This window comes from Sceloporus undulatus, chromosome 3, assembly GCF_019175285.1.
Source record: "Sceloporus undulatus isolate JIND9_A2432 ecotype Alabama chromosome 3, SceUnd_v1.1, whole genome shotgun sequence".
Taxonomy (NCBI): Eukaryota; Metazoa; Chordata; class Lepidosauria; order Squamata; family Phrynosomatidae; genus Sceloporus; species Sceloporus undulatus.
Genome location: NC_056524.1, coordinates 214,585,921 through 214,604,457, shown reverse-complemented (window position 1 = coordinate 214,604,457; position 18,537 = coordinate 214,585,921). Strand labels below are relative to the sequence as shown.

The 18,537-nt window shown below is 42.5% G+C and overlaps 1 protein-coding gene across 1 annotated transcript in view; it reads left to right on the top strand.

Moving 5' to 3' along the window:
* Positions 1-2,290: 2,290 nt before the first annotated feature.
* Positions 2,291-18,537, top strand: part of LOC121925551 (dynamin binding protein) — an 88,137-nt gene continuing 71,890 nt past the window's right edge. Inside the window, 1 exon segment of the mRNA XM_042457823.1 lies at positions 2,291-2,403. The gene's annotated coding sequence lies outside the window, so the exon portion shown is untranslated.

The following is an 18,537-nucleotide window of genomic DNA, read 5'->3' as shown; positions in this document are numbered from 1 at the left end:
GTCAGAATATTTTTGGTTTTTGGTTTTGTTTCACATCTGCAACTTCCTTTGGTAGAAATAGAAAAAAGAGACCTATGCAGAACTCAATATAATAATGAAACTCCTTTTTAAAAAACAAAACAAAAAAGGTGAACATTTTAAAATAGCTTTCCTTCTATTCACATAGGTCTAAAACACACTGCAGAAGCAATCCAGTTTGAGACTGCTTTAACTGCCCTGGATCAATGCTAGGGAATTCTGGGATTCGTAGTTTTGTGAGACATTTGGCTTTCTCTGTCAGAGAGCTCTGGTACTTCAATAAACTACAGTTCCCAAGATTTACCAGCTCTGAGCTGGGCAATTAAAACGGTCTCAAAGTGGATTATTCATGCAGTGTGTTTTGGATCAAAGTCCTGTATATAGAATGTAACACTTAAATCAATCTCATTTTTATTTTATTTCCCACAAGGGAAATCCATATGGGTAGTATACTTTGCTTTATAGTACTCTTGTCACAGGACTGTATAGTTTATTTTGTGGCAGTCCAAACAACATGTGTGTTGCACCACAGTGTCTTGGTGAATTTCTCATTCTCTTCCAAATTATTTCACCCCAGGAATAATCCAAGAAAAATTGTTGCAGAACATTTATTTTCCTGTTCTGAATATCTACCTACTGAATATTCTAGCTATTATGCTGTGGGCTGCATGTGTGTGTTGCGATGTGTGGATCGTGGTGATGTGTACAACCTCCTTGTGAAGGTATGCAGTTCCTTTTCCCCAGTCATTTCTCTTCCTTTCACACTAAGGACAGCATTCTGTTAAAGACATAAACAGTTGTAGGTTGTGCTATACATGTGGAGTAATTTTGGGGGGGGACAGGGCATAACAGTCGTATTCTGCCGACAGTGGTATAAGCAGAGCTGCATATGCAGATAGTGCACTCGACAAAGTAGCACGTTGTTTCTACATATCCTCTCTATGTGCTGCTTATTCCAAAATGGATTGTCAGATGTGTTCATTGATCATTGATCCATGTAACTTACACTGCACTGATGTTCAGTATAGGGGATGGCTAACCTTACTCCATTGGTGAATATTTACACTGCGCTGAAGTAATACAGGACCTTGGCCTTTGAGTTCTGGTAGCCGCCTGGGTCCGAGTCCTCTACTGCCAAACAAGTGGCTGTGGTTGTGATATGCATGACTTTCTTGTCCTCCATACTTATTTCAGGGTTTTAGCTTTAATTTCTCCTTCCTCTCCCCCTCCTAGTACACAGAGATTGGATTTTTACCTCCTTCATTACAGCATTTGCTTGCTAAGTGCCCCATGGCAGCTAAAAACGGTTTTAAAAAAAATAACATGCCCACAACTGAAACAGTCCCAAAGGCCAACCCTGGTTGAATCAGCCTTAGCTGCCCCTGAGAAGCTCAGAGAGGATGGAGCCTGCCTGACTTCCATACCTACAAAGGAGCTTCGCCTTCCCCAGAGGTTTCCATTGCTGCCATGGCACCTCTCCCTTGCACTTATTTCTTTATTTAATTGATATCCTGCCTTTCTCCCAAAGTAGAGAATACTGTATATACTTGACTATAGGTTGACCTCATGTACAAGTCGAATCCTACTGGAAACCTACTGGGTGACCTTGGGTGAGTCACATCCTCTCAGCCTCAGAGGATGGCAAGGGGGACCCCTCTTTGAAGAAACTGGCCAAGAAAATCACACAATAGGGTCGCCATAAGTGCAAAGTGACCAGACAGGTCCTCCTTTTCGGCCTTCAGTCCACAAGGAATTCCCAAAAGCTCCTCCATTTTGAGCCTAAGAAGCGCTGTCTGCTGGGGGGGGGGGGGGGGGGGGGTGGGGGACCCTGACTTTCTGGGTCTTGAGTTTGGTGTTTTTTCCAGGACTGGTAGCCAGACTTTGGGTTCCCTCTCTTTCAGGCTTTCTTCCGTCCTGTTGAAGCTGTTTAGCCTTCTGTGGGTTTCCGTGGCTTCCCTGAGCATCTGACCCGACAGACGTTCGGGGTGTGTAAAGAGCCTTTTTATGCCCAGGGGGCTTTATAACGTCTTCTGCTACCGCTGGAGTGTGTGTCTCTCGCGTTCCTTCGCCCCCTGCCCTCCACCTGCATAGTCCCCTGGCAAAAGGTCACCTGGGAGCCTCCTCCTCCTCGGCCCAAAAGGGGGAAAGGACGGAGGCCTGCTTGGAGGAAGGCGTCCTCCTGGGTCTCCTGCCTGGCCTGGCGGGAAGAGGGCGCTGCTGGGCCAGGAGGAGTGACGCGGGACACGGGACGGGGCTGGACGGGGAGGGACTCCGCTCCGCTGCTCGCTCTTCTTCGGGGCCCAGGAGGAGGAGGCTGCCTTGACCGCCCGGCGGAGAGGGACCCTTTGGGGCTGCAGCAGCAGCAGCGGAGCCAGAGCCCCACAGGTAGGTCCCCTTCCAAGCCCTTGCCCCGGGCCAGCCTTCCCCACCTCCCTCCCCTCCAGCCCCCCCGGACCCCCGGCAATGGACCCCCAGCCCCCCCCCCAGGGCTTCATAAAGGAGCAGAAGGAGCCCTTGCCCTCCTTGCCCAGGACTTCTCCCTTTGGAGCAGGACTTCTTGAAGAAGCAGGGGGCGGATATTTTTCCCCTTAAGGCTGCATTCACACTGGAGGAGATAACCCGGTTTGGCACCGCTTTAACTTGTTGTCTGGGCTCATGGCTATGGATTCTGGGAGTTGGAGTTTGTTGTGGGCTCCGAACGGAGCTCCGCTCGGAGGCCACAACAAACTCCAACTCCCAGAATATAGCCTTGAGCCAGACAACAAGTTAAAGCGGTGCCAAACCGGGTTACCGACGGGAGATCGGCCTCTCCTTCTCAGGGTCCCGATTCCCCACCCTCCGTTTCCTTGGAGAGGTCTCCCTTTGGACACTCAGCCCCCCAATAATCCTCCCCCCCCAATCAGGTCCTGGTAGTTCCTCAAGGGAGGACTCCTCTTGGAAACCCGCCTTGCTTGGGGGAGCCCTGTCCTCAGGTCCTTAGTTCATAGAATCCGAGAATGGTAGAGTTGGAAGAGAGCGCAAGGGCCACCCAGTCCAACCCCATTCTGCCATGCAGGAACTCTCAATCACAGCACCCCAAACACATGGCCCTCCAGCCTCTGCTTAAAGACCTCCAGAAAAGGAGGGAGTGTGTCCCACTGTCTAACTTCCCTCACTGTCAGGAAGTTCCTCCGAATGTTGAGGTGGAATCTCTTTTCCTGCAGCTTCCATCCATTCCTCTGGGTCCTGTTCTCTGGAGCAGCAGAAAACAAGCTTGTTCCCTCCTGAATATGACATCCCTTCAAGTATTTAAACAGGGCTATCATATCACCTCTTAACCTTCGCTTCTCCAGGCTAAACATCCCCACCTCCCTAAGGCGTTTCTTATAGGACAAGGTTTCCAGACCCTTCACCATTTTAGTCGCCCTCCTTTGGACACACTCCAGTTTCTCAACATCCTTTTTAAATTGTGGTGCCCAGAACTGGACACAATATTCCAGGTGGGGCCTGACCAAAGCAGAATAGAGTGGCACTATTTCTTCCATTGCTCCCCATTGGCTTAGTTAGAGATGACTCCTCATGGAAACCCATCTTGCTTGCTGGATTCCCATTCTCAGGTCTCCAATTCCCTACCCATTGCACCACGTCAGTTTCATTGAAGATGGCTCTTCTTGGACACTCAGGTCCCCAATTACCCACCCATTGGCTCAGTCACTTTTGTTGGAGGTGACTCCTCTTGGACACCCGGTCCCTAGTTCTGAAATCACTATGCCACACTGACAGGAGAGTCACACAAACTTTAAGTCAGTGGTTCCCAACCTGTGGGTCGGGACCCCTTTGGGGGTCGAATGACCCTTTCATGGGGGTCACCTAATATCATTGGTACAGTTATGAAGTAGCAATGAAAATAATTTCATGGGTTTGGGTCACCACAACATGAGGAACTGTATTAAAGGGTCGTGGCATTAGGAAGGTTGGGAAACTCTGCTCTAAGTAATACATCCCATAGAGCTCTCTGGATTCCTCTAGGGATGTGCTTCTAGGGATGCAGGATGGAAGGCAGTCCTGACCAGGATTGTATATATCCTTCCACATTTCCCTTGTGCATCTGCCCTTGTCCAGATACAGTGGGCCATTGGTATCTGCATCCATGAATACCAAAATCTATGGCTGCTCAAACCCCATTAAATACAGTGACATTGTAAAATTGTTTCTCTTATCTAAAATGCCAAAATCAAGATTTACTTTTGAGAATTTTTTTAATTGAAGCTATGGATGGTTGAATCCATAGATAAAAGAATTTGTGGATATAGATGGCAGATTCTATATAGATCCCTTTTCTTCATTCCAGTGCTGACCCATAACTGACTTACCTGTAATTGCAGCCTTTGAGATGCTGGTTTTGAAATTCTCTCATGTGCTTATATGTTAGACATGAGAAATGGGACCAGAATTTTTAGTCTACATATCTTTTATGTGTAGTGACTAAGTATAAGTTTTCTGTTAATATCTTGAGAAATAATCAGTTGTTGGAAAGGCTAGACTGTTTAGCTATTGACTGCTGAGCTAGTCCAAGACAACTATTTTATATTAATAAGGTCAAAGAGTACCACACATTGTGTGTGTGTGTGTTTTAAAAGTAATAGTTAATGTATGTCTCTAAAATATGTGCTATAATGACAAGATAAATGGTTCTCACGGAATTCAACTATATACCTATAGGGTTTCACTATAAAGAACTACTGCCATTTGCAAAAGTTTGGTTTTAGTATGCTGTTTTGTATACTTCTCTGTTTGATATTTAATTTATTATATATCTATACTATTTGGGATGGGTGAATTAAAAATTCGATTTAAAAATCAGTCTCTTCCTATCTGAAGACAAGAGTGTAGCATACATTCACATTCTTATCTTACAGAACCTTTCTGGACCAGGTTTGTGTTTGAATCCTAACTCTAGCTATTTTTCTTTTAAATATAATATACCTGTTGAGATCATAGTGAAGTTCAGCTATAACTTCATGTTTACTGGGTTACAGTCTGGCAATCATGATTTGCACATTCTGTGAATCTTAGGCCCGTTACAGACGGGTCTTCCGGCGCCCCGTCACATGCTAGGGGTTGGCCGAGGACCTAGCGCCCACACCGGCCTCACCCCTAGCACGTGACGAGGGCGTAAAGATGGCGGCACCCTATACACAAGGGCACTGCCATCTTTACGTGCAGGATGCATAGCATCTGCACGTCGCGCACCGGATGTGACACCGCAAGTGCGCGAGTAGCGCCTCACGGCGTCTCATCCGGAGCAGAAGAAGAAGCGCCATTTCGGCGCTTCTTCTTTGCTGCGTCCGGGAACCGCGCGGTTTGGATGCTTCGGTTCCCGGACGCAGCAACCAGCAGCGGCACGAGACTGCCCCTTCTGGGCGGTCTGTAATGTGCCTCAGCGAGCAACTGTCACATTCCACAAATTTTAAAAATACTACAAAGATCAGCTAGCTGTACTCTGGAGAGAGGGTGGAAAGGTACAATTAAATGTTTGTTTTTATTGGAAACCACTCTCTGCAGTACCAGATTCCTGCATGGAAATTGTGTGGTTCTCATGTCTAGATTGTAATGTGTGATACCTCTGCTCATAAGTAAATTGGTGTGTGTTGATATAGAAATGTCCATGTTCTAGCATGACACTAAGGTCTAGTATACTAGATCATTTGCCAGATAAAGAGTAATATACAGGGCCTACATGCCTTAGCAAAACTGTCTGGTATTGTTACATTGCCTTGCACCATCTCCAGTACTGCTATTACTTGGACCCTCAATTGCTTCTGTTCCCAGCGTTCTCTTCACATTAGTTTCTAGGCTCTTTTAATGGTGGGCTTCTGATGGGTCCAGTACCTTGTACCTGATACTCTAGCATGTTAAGACCTTGTTGTCAGGCCTGAACATGGACATTTCTGTATCAACACACATCAATTTACTTATGAGCAGAAATATCAAACATTACAATCCATACATGAGAACCACAAAATTTCCACCCAGGAATCTGGTACTGCAGAGAGTGTTTTCCAATAAAAACAAATGTTTAAATTTTACCTTCCCACACTCTCTCCAGGGTAAAACTAACTGTGAGCATTACTGCAGTGACCACAATTGCTGCTGGATAAGCCTGTTTGATTGTGAAGATGCACACTAAGGGGTTATTCACCCTGTGAAAATAATCCAGGATGAATCTGGGTTGAAACTTCACTGTTTACACGCATCCCAAATTAACCCGATTAAGGGGGGTGGCTACCAAAAAATCCATTTAATCCAAGATAACAGGGACGTGGCTAGGATTTTAGGAAGGGGGGGTGCAGACTAAGTGCCACCATTATAATGGGGCTTGGGTGTGGCAGCGCAGCAGCACACACCATTCATTTTTCTAATGGAAGGGGGGGTTCGGACCCCTTGGCTACGTCCCTGAAGATAATTGATATCGTGTTTTTCATTTGAGTTTTTTTTTTAAAGATCTGCATCATCAGTAGTGTGAATAACCTATGCCAGTGGTGCTGAATCTATGGCATGCATGCCAGAGGTGGCACTCAGAGCCCTCTCTGTGGGCACACACTCTGTCATCTCAGCACAGAGTTTGCCAGAGTTTGTACTAGAAAGCCAGAGAAACTTGGTTGGCACTTTGTGATAAATAAGTGGGTTTTGGGCTGCAGTTTGGGCACTCGGTCTGTAAAAGGTTCGTCATCACTGACCTATGCAAATAGACCTGAATAGACTCGGGATAAAACACTGCCTATCTTGAATGTGTACCGAATGCATTTGCTTTGCCAACTCAGTCTTTATTTGGATGCTTGCACGTGTGAGCAGCTGAACTTGCAGAGATGCACATTGATGCAGTATGAATAGTGTGAATAACAAACCCAGAATGCATGTGTGAGATGATTTGCATCATCGTGCTAAAAAAAAAAGATGTCTCAATGACCCCTAAGAGTTAGAGGCAGGTAATTACAGCAGCACAACTACTGCAAAGCCCAAGTAGAAATAGTTCTGGGAGTTTCACCCAAGGGTGCCCTGTGATGGACCCCACACCCTGAAAAATGTTGGAGTCAGATCTCTGTGTCTGTGTAGAATTCATAGTTTATAAAAGTGATTTGGGGGGGGGGGGGGTGGACTATAACTCAATAAATCTTCTAGCCAGCACAGCCACTGATGATGCTGACTGCGGGATTTTGTACTCCAAAACACATACACAATAAAACCTTTCAAAGTTCTGCTACAATTGTCACATTATTATATGTTACTCTTTATCTATGACTTCCATATAAGAATTTGGCATGCTATGAATTGACCCTGAGTGGCTTAAATTTTACAGTCCTTGTAAATGCTTTTTTGGTAGTGTTTTTATTCCTGAATATCAGTTTATTGGCAGCACTACAAAGAGAGGAGGAGCTGTCATTCCTAGGCTGAGGCAGTTGGTTGTTCAGTGCTCCTGTATTCTTGCCTTTCAGGGGTAAAAGGAGCATGCAAGATGTTGGAAGAGTAAATTCTGGAATTCTTTAAAAACAAATTTTGGCAGTAGGGGAAATGCAGTGTTCTGGAAGAACTCCTTAGCACTGAGTAGGAAGGTAGGCCAAGTATTGCAATGTTGTGATGTGCTTATTCCTAACAGCAAGTTTCTTCTCACTGCTGAAGGCTTGTGACATTTGAAAGATGTCACTTGCACCCACGTTAAAGTGCTTGACTCTGTGTGTGCGTGCTGATTTAGCTGGTGTCTGCCTTACTTGGCTCAAGCTGTTTAATCAGAGCTTGAGAGCATTCCTGCCATCTGGACCTACTGTCAAGAACAGCTGTCATATCTACAGGAATGGGTCACACCAGCATTCAGATGAGCAGCACAACTATTTCCTATGTTGTGTTGACAGTGTTTTGCCGATGTAGGCCTTCTGAGGGAAAAAAGAGGAGCATTCGCATTTGGGCACAAAAGGATGTATTATTTATGTTCTTACTGTGGTCACATGAAAATCCTCTAGCACTCTTTAACAATGAGCTCAGGTGATGCAATTTTTATATGATTTACATTTTATACTGTATCTAAAAATGACCCTAACTTATAGTCCACACTTCTTTAGGTGACCTATTTTAATTGTCATCCATTGATGACACTTAGTGTCATCAATTCCTGCAGTGTTTCTTGCTTATCTTTGGACAAATACCATATGGTGTCCTTCATTCTAGCTACTATCTTGTTTGTTGTGATGATGTGCCTTTAAGTTGTTTCCAACTTATAGCAACCCTAATTGGGTTTTCTTGGCAAGATTTTTCTGGGGGGGGGGTTGTCTTTGCCTCCTCCTGAGGTTTAGAGAGTGTGACTTGCCCTAAGTCACCGAGTGGGTTTCCGTGGCTCAGTGGGGATTTGAACCCGTCTTCAGAGTCATAGTCCAAATCTCAAACCAGTATACCACCCTGGCTCTTTTTAGCTACTATCTGCTTTCTTTGTTATCAGAATTCTTTTCTTTTAATGTGAGATGATTTTGCATACAAACCCTTCCTTGTCACAGTTGTTTCCTATTCCGCTTCCTATTCTATTACTGTACTTTTCCTTCTTATTTTTTTTGACTGGGGAAAATGGAACAAATGCCATCAACCAGTCTTAACTTCAGAGTTGCCTTTCTTACCACATTGTTATCTTTCTGAAGTCTCTCTTCTTACCCCTACTTTTTTCATATGCCATTAAAAGTAGTGATGAGTATGAAATACATGGCTACATTTCTGCTTTTTTGGTATTATCTGATTTTAAGTAAATTGCCAGAGCCATGATTCTAATAAGGGGAAGGATGTATATACTGGAGACATGTAAAAAACATCTACAGCTACAAGAGGGCACAAAGTAAACCAGAAGATAAAGAACTCTAACACAGTACTATGCCAGAGCTCAACCACAAATTCCCTATTCTATATCAGTTATCTTATGTAGAATGTTATTCCTTTGGGTGTGTTGAATTCCCCCCCCCCACTTGCTTTTGTTATTCCCAATAACCAATATCTCTATTATCCATTGTGTCTATGGCATTTTCTAATCTACAGAATATATTAGCACATCTATTGCATGTGCCATTAAATTGTGGTGTTGTGGTACATTTTGAAATACTTGCTGCTGACATGGACAGTGCTCATAGCTGCGTCCCAAAAGAAGAGTTGGCTTGATGTATATCAACAAACCAATTCTAGCTATGGATAGCTCCACCAGGAGCAGGTTTTCTGGGTATTTATTGGCCATTCAGGACCAAACCATTCCAAAATACTCTGCATTACAACAATAAAAGTCACAAAGAAGTGTTGCTGAAAAAACTGATCCACACCTCTCCCGATCAGTGAAACAGAGAGGCTCCACCTAATCTTGAAGTATAATAAGAAGGCCTCTCAGAAACATGAAATGACTTCATTATCATAATCCTTGCTAACCAATTTGACCATGTGGTTCCTGGTTTGGCTATAACGCTGCCATTTAGTATAAACTAGTAAGACAGGAGGAGAGCTAACATCTGGTTCAAGAACTGTTAAATGTTGAACAATGATTTGAACCTGATTCACTCATGTTTGAACCCAGCAGTTTATTCATCTCACTTTATTGCATTATGTTAATTTCTAGTCCTTGTTAACAAAGTACTTTCTCTTCTTCACAATGTTGTCATTTGCACATTTCTTAAAGGTGTTTACTAGGGTGTTCAGATCTTTATGGTGCATTGCACAGAGATGTGCTCACTAGACCAGGGCTGGGACTTATATGGCCCTTCAGATGTTGAACTGGAACTATCAGCAGCTCCACTCTGTATAGCCAGTTATGAGGAATACAATGAGGAATTGCAGCCCAACAACATGTGGAGGACCACCTGGTTTCCTTCCCTGCACTGAAGTCTTTTCTTCTGTAATTCTATATGGTTTTCCTATGGGAACTGCAAAAGTGCTTATTACCACAAGGTTGAAAACCTTGCTTTGGATATACAGGTGTCTTCTTTTAATTGTTTTCCCCCCAGTGCAACTCTGGGAAGATCCACTGACTGATACATTAGAGACTGTAGTTGTGATTGACAGAGCTAGTTTATTGATTTGCCCAGTATTTCAACCCTTAATTGCCAGAGGCTTCAGACATAGTTTTTATCATACTATAAATTATGAAATTTTATGGGTGTGTGTATGCCCAGGGATGATATTGTCTTCAACTGGTCCCTGCCTGTGTTTGCTCAAAAATTCTTATTTTTTTCCTTGACAAAAATATGGCTTAAGGAAATAAAAATGGAAAAGGTGAACAATATTTTTGGTTAGTATTACTAGAAGCCCTCTGTTTGAAAGCACCCTTGAAACAAAATCACAGTGCCTGATTTTCTTCTAAGCAAATTAATGTAGACGCTCATTCTTGTGTATTTCTCCCCACCCCTTTCTCTTACCTTCCCCCCATTTAACTGTTCAAAGTGTTTGAGAATTGTAACAATATGTGAAGATTGATTTATTTTATACTTTCCCATATCACTAAATTTCACTTGTAAAAATCCAAAACGGTTTGCAATATTATAAAATCAAACATCTCCCAAGTACAATAAAATCATGCAATAAAACAATAAACTTCAAATAAAACAATAAAATAAAACATTTGCTGTGCGTATATTTGCAGACAACATACTTGCATGTTGTATTAAATGTGTTCACGAGTAGCTACATTGCATTGTACCCCACCACTTTTTTTCTGCCTGGAAAGAACTATGAATAGGCCAGATGCCAAGCTGCAGTCTTCTTGGGAGTAAGCCCCACTAAGAACAGTGAGACTTATCTCTATGTAAACATGCTTAGGATTATAGAATCCTTTTGGTTTCTTTTACTAATCATGACTTCATGCATAGCTTGTATTTATAACCACTCTCCACTCAGTATAGATGATACTGCGAACATGCAAGCATATCCGCACTCAATTTTGTAACCTAAAATCTACAGATAAGTTTGCATTCTCACATTAGTTATGTATACAGATTCCTCGTGTAGATTTATGTTCTGTCTTCTTCACTGTAGGTGTGAACTGTGAGTATGTGTATGTGCCTTCACGTTACCTGTTGATTTATAGTAGCCACATAAATTTCATAAAAGTTTTCTTAGGTAAGGAATACTCAGAGGTGGTTTTGCCAGTTCCTTCTGAAATATAGCCTACAGCACCTGATATTCATTGGTGGTCTGCCATCCAAGTACTAACTAGAGCTGATCCTGCTTAGCTTCCAAATCAAATGGGATGTGGTTCCTTTGAGGTATTTAGACCATTGGATGTGACCTGTATTACCAAGTTTTCTTGTCAGAATTAATAGTAGGAATAGCAAGTGTAGTACCAATGCCAGTTCTGTATTGAGCTTAGTACTGTAATTTCTTTCTCTTGCTAATTTGTTATAATTAGTTTGTTTCCTGTTGTTTTACTTGTTGATATTACCTGGGAACAACTTTGAACATCTGTGATGCAGCGTTCCAAATACAGGTGCTTGCAAATTGTATGGGAATATATAATATGTGTCTAACAACATCTGATAGCTCTGGGTAAGCACAGAGAACCTGATGTCAACTGCCAATAGAAGTAAAAAGATACTGCAGCAGAATGCTTAGTTTCATCCTGCCAGCCATTGCTTATATTGTGTCCTTGGCCTAAATAGGGCTAGATATGCATGAGGGCCAATTCACATGACTCTGAACCATGTGGCTGGCTCCTCACTTTTTGTCTGAGATGACTCTTCTCATCAGTATGAATTCTTAACTGCAGGCAAGCAGATACCTCTGAACATCCTGGTATGGATATAATGGACAATTCAACACACCCACTGTCAGTTTGCTTCAGTATTCTTTGCAGTGGCCATCTGTGTCTGTGTTCAGCATCACCACTGGCGCATTCACATCTGGGCTTAGGAACACTACCCACCCAAAGAGAAAATAAGTGGTAGGCTTTGTATCCAGGGGTTGTGGGAATTGGCTCCCAGTGTGTTCAGGAAGTGGGCCAAAAGTGTGTATGTCACTGACTAGACAAACATTTTGCTCCGTGCTCAGAAGCAGAGATGGAAAGAGTGAGCCTCAGAGAGAGTTTGTATCTTAAGTCTGTTCAGCATTTTACTCTTTGATATAGTCTGTAGTAATGTGGTCATGTTGAGGTAGGGTTTGAAGATTTGGTAGAATTTTGACAAACAGATCAACTGTGTCATCTTTCTTAAATAAGCTGTCCCAGTATGAATGGTGTTTTTTGATGTTCTCTGTAGAAGTTAGGAGAATGTCTCTGCAAAACAGTGACAGTGCTGGCTAATAGTTCTGGGAACTATAGTCCAAATGCAATATATCTAAGCTCTGCATTTGAACAGGAACAGCGCAGAAGTGCTGCATAGCTTCCTCCTCCTCCTCCTCCTCCTCCTCTTGTACTAGCAACACTTTGTCCTTCTGAGGATGCTCAACATCCCTAACTATTTTGGGTTCTTTTGTGTCTCTGTCAGAAAATAACCTCCAGTTGCAGAGAGCTAAGTATCTGGGGAATGAGGAACACATAACTGATTATGCCTTTACAATTTTTGGGTTTGGGAGCACTCAAGCAATACAAGATCTCATGCCTGACTTAACAATACAAGTGGGTATTAAATTTAATTCATAGAGCCTGGTGGGAGATTTCCTTGCACTAATGGCAGTAAGTGAGTCCTCACCTAAAGTTCAAATCTTTGGCATTGAAGCTTGTTATGATTAATGTCCTGAGAGAAAAGGGAGCTGTTGTTTCCCAGGATGGGAATTTGTCTCTCCTCCACATGAGACAAAGTCACTACTTGGGTCTCTCTTTGGTGGAGTAGGCATCTCCCTTTGCTTTCTCTCTGGTTGTCCTATCTAGGTCAGTGGGGTGGGCCCAGCCAGATGGTGAGTGTAGTCATTGTTACTTCTTTCCAGTTTGCTAGCAGATGATATAAACTGACGTTTTTTAAAAAAATATATAACACAACAAATAGAGGAAAGATAAAATAAAGACCCAATTGAGATACAAGATGAATAGGGAAATATAGCCTTGTGAAAAACAGTTTCTGAATATATGTCTCCCTGAGGTGGGAATTAATTGCAGGGCAGATAGTGGTTTCTATTAGTATTTTGTTTGTAATTTAATTAGTGCTCTACACCAGCATGATTATGCTGGCGTACGTGACTGTGTGGTGGTGGCAGTGGGTAGGGGAGGCACAGCTGCAAGGGAAAGTAGGCAGAGCCTTTTACATCAATACAGTACTGGGAGAAGGAGGATGTTGGTGCAGAGCAACCTATTTTACCAGTGCCTGGCCTCTGAGTGGGTCCACATAGCCAGAGTATTTTGGAAAGGCTGCCCTGGCAAATTACTAGTTCTGTGGCACAGGTGGGTTTTTTTTTAAGGCATCCTTTCCAAAACACCCTGGCTCTGAGGACCCACCCAGAAATGAAAACCAGGCATTGGAGAAATAGCTTCCTCTCTGTTAGTGTCCTTCTGATAATATTGAAGATAGCTTTGCCTAACTGCCTTTGCAGTGGCAGAACAACCATGCAAAAGGTTCCTTACATGACATAGTGGACTGTAGTTCTGGCATGATGGACTGTTACTTCAGGGTATTATAGTAACAGGATTCTGGGCTATGTATGTGCCAGCTTGGGAGGTTTTTGTTTTAGACTACAACTTCCAGAATCCTCACCTAATATAGCCAGCTGCATTCTGGAAATCGTAACCCTAAAAAATAGCCTTTTCAAGATTTGGTATGCCCTATGCATCCTCAAGCATCAGGATATGCTTGTTATTGAAGATGATCGATATGGGCCAAGATAGTACCATTGTTGATTGCTTAGGCCAGTCTTCCCAGCATGGATCTTTCCAACGTTTTGGACTATAACTTTCATGAGCCTCAGGCTGCTGCCACACTGCAGACATAAAGCAAATTGACAGCACTTAAATTTCCATGGCTCAATGCCATGGAATCCTGAGATTTGTAGTTTGGTGAGGCATCATCACTCTCTGACAGGGAAAGCTAAATATTTCACAAAACTACAGTACAAACTTCAGAACTCCACAGTACTGAGTCATGGCAGTTAAAGTAGTATCAATCTGCTTTATTTCTGCAGTTTGGTAGCAGCCTCAGCTAGCATGGCTGGTGGTTAGGAGCTGTAGTTCAAAACATATTTAGGGATGCTTATGAGGGAGAGTTGGATTAGGCACAGTTTGTTTGATTGTTTTGTTTTGTTTACAGTATTTTGGCTTACAGTTCTTATTATATCAAATAGCAAGGGATCAGGAAGATGTAGTCTAAAATATCTGGAAGGCCAAACATTCCCCACCCCTGGAATAGATATATAAGGATTTGGCTACCAGTGCACTGTTTCCTTGGTGCTCTGCTTCATATATATGGGCTACTGAGATCGCCGGAGCATTTTGAGTTACGTCTACAGTGCCTATATGCTTTGAATCCTAGCTCTAGGGGAAAAGTGGGGTATAAACATTATTATTAATAATGTGGGTAAAATACCATGTTGAACTTTACTAACTCCATTTAGTCCATTTGGCTGAAATTCATGTTTATTACTGTGGCAAACAAATATCCTTGTCACTCACTATTGCATTTATACACTGATTACCTCTGATACTCTTTAAACTGATGAAGGGCAGTCATCTTCAAATGTAGGCCACCCAGAAGAAGAACAATCTATAACTTGCTGTCACACATTTATGAGAGTTTGTGGATAAAATGGTTCATCTTTGGTCCAGCTTGGAAGGCACAGTTCTGACAGTATCCAAGTTGTAGGTTTCCTTGGCAACGTGTTCTTGTTCTTGCTGCTTTGGGACACTTTCTGTTTGTTTTGTTCTCCAGTGTTGACAGGATGCATGGAGACTGTGGGTGATGCCTTGCATTTTAGATCCATACCTCTGGTGGCTGGATCACTGGTTTACAGCTGTTCCTACGATAAAGGGAGCTCTTGTTCCTTGTAAAGGAGGTGATCAAACCCTCTAAGGCTACAGGCCCAACACCCCAGCTTAAAAACCCGTCCGACAGCCTTTTCAACTTCTGTGCACTTTGTATTCTCCAGTTTGGGGGAAAGAGAAGGGTGGTAATCCATCCCCTGTATACTTGGATGATGCATCAATTGTAAACTGTTTTAAATCCAGCTAGGATTTGGTACTGAGGCTGTTTTAGTAGGCTTCTTAGATGGCCTTCTGTCTGGGAAATGACTCTGTTGTTGGTTCTTCTAGACCTCTCATTAGCTCTTTGATACTCTTGATCATGACTTACTCATAGATAGATCTGTGTGTTCCTGTAGTATCAAGGACAAAAGTTGAAGGGTATCAATGCCAGTTGAAGGGTATCAATGAAGGCTCATATTCTGGCTATCTGATTGGAAGCCTGCTGGCAGAGCTATTTTATTTTAATTTTTTAACATTATTTTACCATTACTAACATTATAATCCATCATCACCATCTGAGAATTGTTGTCTGGAGGTGTAGAAATAATGCAATTTGACACTACTTCAAGTGCTGTAGCTCTATCCTATGGAATCCTGGGGTTTGTCATTTTATAAGGTCTTTAGCTTTTTCTCGAGGGTTTATGATGTCTCAGAAAACTACAAATCCCAGGATTTTATAGGATGAGAGAGATGATCTGGAGGCATGGAGCAGGGTGTTACCTGTACGCTGATGACACCCAGATATATTTTTCCATCATCAGCTTTGACTTCAGATGGCGTCTCTCCTCTCAGTGACTGTCTTAAGGCAGTAATGGACAGGATCAGGGAAAATTGAAGCAGAATCCAGACAAAATGAAGGTACTTAGGGTAACGGCTCTGAAACCAGGTATCGAGATACAACCTCCAGGCCTGGAAGGGGTCACACTCTCCTCAAAGGACTGTGTTCACAGTCTGGGGGTGCTCCTAGATCCGTCACTTCAAATGACAAATCAGGTGAATGCGATGATCAGGAGTGCCTGTTATCAGCTTTGGCTGATATGCCAGCTGCGCCCTTTCCTGGAAGTCAGGGAACTTGAGACCATAGTACATGCAGTGTTAGCCTCAAACCTTGATTTCTACAATGCACTCTACATGGTACTACCCTTGTGCTTGATTCAGAAACTTCAATTAGTTCAGAACCAGACTGGTCTCTGGTACATCCAGAAGAGATCATATAACACCGATCTTAAGATCACTCTACTGGCTACCTATTAGTTTCCGTGCCCAGTACAAGGTGTTGGTGATTACCTTTAAAGCCCTAAATGGCTTGAGTCCAACCTATCTTCGGGACTGCCTCCTTCCATATAATCCTCCCCACATATTTAGATCCTCTGGGAGGAATCTGTTACAGCCTTATAAAACAAGGCTGTCCTCAACCTCCCAGAGGACCTTCTCAGCTATCGCTCCCAAATTGTGGAACCCCTGGCGGACAAGATCCATCATTTTACCACCCTAAATAGCTTTTAAATAGCTATAAAGACGGATCTCTTCTGGCATGCCTTTCCTGAATAGTTCCCCAGCCACTAGAAGGAAAATCTAACTGTTGAACTCCGGCCTCACTACAGTCACGATTTATTGTTTGTTATATCATTTTTAAGTATGGTTTAATTCTTACTTTGTTTAATTGTATTTTAAAGGGGGGGACTGAGGGATTTGGATTGTATATTTGTAAATCTTTGTAAGCCACCCTGATTGCATCTTATAGAGGGGTGGGAAATAAATAAATTTTATTATTATTATTACAGTATTATTATTATTATTATTATTATTATTATTATTATGTGATAAAACTGTATTATTTCTACAATCTCCACTGGTATCTTATGCTTCTGTGAAATTTCTGGGAGAGTTAAGTTGGAAATCTGGCAATTTACAAGTGGAATCAATAACACAGTGTTGCATTGTGAAATGCTCCTGTTCAGTCTTTCAGCCAGCCATGACCTTTTCTAGGCTACTCTCTTCCACCTCCCTTCAAGCTGTTTTTTCTTTGTCTCCTCAAAGTCAGCCAAGATTCTTTTGTTTTGCACATGCAGTATCCCCAATGGACTGTCTCTTTTTTCTCCTAAAGTTTTTTTCCTACTTTTGCAAACCTCCCACTTGTGTATGGTGCCATTTACATAAAGATCTACAAGTGGGAAGTTAGTTAGCTGTTAATGCTTAGGAGGGATAAGGACTGTGTCTCCTTCCAGATTCATTTGGGCTATAATGTCCACCAGCATTTGGCAGCACAGCCAGTTGTGAGGGATGATGAGAGTTGTATTCCAGCAGCATCTAGAGGGCCACAGGTTGTCAGGAAGATGATCAGGATGTGCCCAAAAAAGGTAGCAAAGATGGCAAAGGGTCTATCTAGAAACCAGGTTTTTATGGGTTAGGATACATTTAGCCAGGGGAAGACACATTTGAGAGGGTGTATGATACACATCTTCAAATATCTATCAAGAAAAACTGTCATATTGAAGATAGAACATGCTTGCTTCTCCTTAAGAAGGCAGAGTTCAAAATTACAAGTAGAGATTCAGACTAAATAACTTCTCAATGGTAAGAGCTGTTCAACAGTGGAATAAGCTCCAAGGGGGTCGAGGTTTTAAGCTGAAACTGGATGGCCAACTATCACCCATGCTTCTGCTGCAGATTTGTCGCAGAGGCAGAGGATCAGGCTAGATCACCCTTGGAGTCACTCATTTCCACTTCTACAGTTCTATGATTCTATAAGATGATTATTATATACCAAACCTGGTATCTGAAATTATTTCAAATAGAAAAGCTAACAACTATTTCATCTTGTATGTGGGGCATGTGTTTGTTGCAGTGTTAAATCAGAATTTGCTGTGAGTGGGCATGCTAATATATGCATGTGAGGAAAAAAATCTGCCTCCTGTGGGCGATGTTTTGGTGGCCCATGGTTGGCTGCATGGGTCTGTTTTGTATTTGAAGAGACCATAATGAACACAAAATTACCACTGGTATAAACATGGCAAAGGTGATCACCATACAAAGTGTGAAGCAGATATATATTATTTAAGCTGTGGTCCTTGTGCATGTCTTGCATATTTCCCAACACTATGTGGTATGCCTTCTTGAAAAAATGCACATCCAAGTGCATAGGAGCAAAAAAAGTTAATTTCTTCCCACTTGTGGGATTGTACATTTTGTGTAAACGTATACAAATTTTAATAATTTGTTTTATTTATATACCGCTATTCCAAAGATCATAGCGGTGAACAGCAAGTAAGCTAATTAGCAAGTAAGCTAATTTGCCCCCAACGGTCTGGGTACTCATTTTAGCGACCTCGGAAGGATGCAAAAAAAAATGTTCTCACAAATGTAAAAATTCTTGTCGGAAAAGGGCAGGAAATATCCTGGCATCTCAAAGGCAAGGGGGGTGTATGTTGTTTCCTATTCTTGTGTCAAAGAAAAAGACAAACAACGAGTTACATCTGTAGGATAAAATAATCCTAAATAGTCATAGCGGTGAACAGCAAGTAAGCTAATTAGCAAGTAAGCTAATTTGCCCCCAACGGTCTGGGTACTCATTTTAGCGACCTCGG